Raw genomic sequence first — 3,237 nt, forward strand, 5'->3', positions numbered from 1 at the left:
GAGGCATGAAGCAGCACGATGTGGCTAAAAGTAAAAGTGTGGGGCAGCGAGAGGCACAGGAGGCTAGGCAGGGCCAGATCTTGCCGTTCTCACAAAAGAACACAAGCACAAGACTGCTGTTAAACGGGTACACCAAAGGAAGAAGGACCCTCTCCACTTCTGACACGTGGCAATGTTCTTTGAAATCCTCATTTTGAAAGGTGTGATTATCAAAATGTCACTCAGGGGAGTGTTGACTGAGGCACTTATTAAGATCCATTATATATGTTATTTCATTTAATCCTCACTATGACTTCACGAGGTGGGCACCATTAACCTCGATTTACAGACGAGGGCATGAGGATCACAGAAATCAAGTGGCTTGCCCTTGGTCACATAGCTAGTAAGTGGCAGAGCTGAGATTGGAGCCCAGGTCTGTCTCCCTCCTGAGCTCCTGTTCTTTCTTCCAGACGCACTGCTGGTACCGCCAGTAAAGGGTGAATTGAGCTTTCAGCTACTTTGCAAATAATGGAGCATGTGACGAAGCAGAGATTTATAATTATTGCTTCAGCCTCTGCCAACAGACCCGTTGGTGGCTGTCTTCTCTTCCCCAGTCACACTGAGTGGTTGATTTCTTGGGAAACTGAGTCTCTGTCCCAGCCTCTTTAGCTGAAAGGCACGTGGAGTCAGACAGGGTGGCTGCTTTGGGCCCATGGGCAAGTTTATTGGTCTGCAGAGAGCACGGAGCAGCACCCTGGGAGAAGCAGAGTACGGCCTGAGAGACAGAGAGTGAGGTTGCCTCTGTCCTCCATCCCTTTCCCATTGGCCGTTCTAGGTTGTAGAAAGTCCAACTGCTCTCCTTTTCCCAGCTAGGAGAGCTCTCTCTGCCTGCAGTAACCCCCCCTGGAACCTGCACTATCGTGAGCAGGTCTCTATTCCCCACAGCCAGGCAGACATGAACACACTGGCTCTCAGACACACAGGGGTGACACACAAGGTCCACACTGACAGAACAGAGCCAAACACCCACTTACAGAGAACCTGCCTCCTAGAATATGAGTGCCCAGAGAATCGATATAGCTCTAGAGTTTTCCAACTATGCTGGGTGAGTTATTCTGCAGAGGGAAGTCGCACAAATAATGAAGCAATTTCCCACCAAAGGAAAGATTTTAACTGCCAGAGATAATTGTGGAAAAGTACACTGAAATTATGAGGTGCCATTTCCCTTTATCAGATTGGCAAAGATTTAAAAGTTTGATAATACCCAGTGTTGGCAGGGATGTAAAGATATGCCATTTGGCAGAAAAAATAAATGATTACAACTTCCGGGAAAGGTCACTTAGCAACATATGTCTAAACGTTAAATGCAGCGACCCTTAAACTCTATGAATCCACTCACAGAATTTTACATATATATATGTATACACATATATATACACACACAAAATACTGACTAAGGAAGTTCATTGCGGCATTTATTTATAATGCCATAAAACTGGAAACAACTGAAAAAAAAAATCTGTTAATAGAAAACTGGTGGATTAAGTTAAGGATATCCATACCATGGAATACTATTTAGCCCTTTAAAATGATGAGATGGACCTCTATATTCTGACATGGAAAGATGTCCAGGATATATTTTTTAGTTTTTAGTCACTTAGAAAAAGAGTTCCACCACTAAAAACTTTGAAAAACCTTGATGCAATCAACCCTATGGTACAAATTGCCAGGAAGAGTTGTGACAGCCTTTTGAAATGAGGAGGAAAAGTGCCCTATGGAATGCTGGCTAGAGCACCTTTCCAGGTTATCTGATTCTATAGCAGTCTCCACCTTTCATTGTCTTTGAGTCTGTAAATTGTGGAAAACTGAAAATAATGCAACTAATTCTTGTCCATAGCAATGCAAATGAACTTTGTCCCGTGGAGGTGCAATTGATTTACCCCTCCTGTGGAAGACGGCGACTTTGTTTCAACTAGCCAATTCGTTTGATTTTTCCTGATCACCAGGAGATGTATTTGGTCTTTGCACTGTCCTTTGAACTGATTTTTAAAACATCACTGGTTCCCTCATTCATTGAGTTAAATAAAATCTTTGACGTGTTCATTTTATATTTTTATAAGAGTTATGATTTTTCTGTTTAAAAAATTATCTTTTAACAAAGTGGAGACAAAGAAGACCCGTCAAGGAAGAGGTCTGCCCAAGGCTAGGTGCCTGTGGTTGCAAATATAGCACCAATCGCCAGCCCTCGAATTTCTTGGCTCTTGTATTTTATTTATGTTATTTTTTTAAATTTACTTATTTTCAGATGTACATCATATTTCGAATTCTGTGTACACTACATCTTGTTCACCACCCGAAAACTAATTATAGTCCACCCCCTCACGTGTGAGCCTCATCACCCCTTTGCCCTCCTCCCTCCCCCCTTCCCCTGTGATAACCACCAATCCAATCTCCAATGCTATGTGGTTTTTTGTCGTTGTTTTTATCTTCTACTTATGAGTGAGATCATATGGTATTTGACTTTCTCCCTCTGACTTATTTCACTCAGCATAATACACTCAAGGTCCATCCATGTTGTCACAAACGGCCAGATTTCATCATTTCTTACGGCTGAGTAGTAGTCCATCGTGTATAAATACCACATCTTCTTTATCCATTCGTCCCTTCATGGGCACCTAGGTTGCCTCCATTGGCTGTTTCACCTACATCATGAAAGAGCAAGGATTGAAATCCTTTCCAATTTGACTTGAATACTTACTCCATATAGACGTATCGTTAATTTGGAAGATGCTTTCTCACAAATATATAAACACAGAGTCACACATGCACAAACACCCTGCTGACATGGTGCACGAACTCCCACACACACGCTGAACCCCTCGTCTCCCGACCACCACCACCACCACGAATCTGAGACACAGACACTCCTCCAGCAAAGCGGCTAAAGGTTTGGGGATGGAGCGTGGCCCCTTCCTGGGGACCCTCGCTTGTGCCACGCAGGGAAAAGAGGTGGCTCCCTCACTTATAACCGTGGGCCAGAGGTGCTGGGTGCTGCCATAAGGGGCTCTAGGCCCCGGAGGGAGGCAAAGTCCCCATCCTCAGAGACAGCCCAACAGGGGAAGTGGGCCGCACACTCGCGGAACAGGGCGCCGCTCAGGGCGCCACGCCTCTCAGGCCTGGGGGAGTCCAGAAAGTCTCCCCGAAGGTGGTGGCCTCTGCCCTGAGGTTTGAAAACCCCAGAGCAATGACTTCCAGCCC

Source organism: Equus quagga, unplaced genomic scaffold (assembly GCF_021613505.1).
Source record: "Equus quagga isolate Etosha38 unplaced genomic scaffold, UCLA_HA_Equagga_1.0 153_RagTag, whole genome shotgun sequence".
NCBI lineage: Eukaryota > Metazoa > Chordata > Mammalia > Perissodactyla > Equidae > Equus > Equus quagga.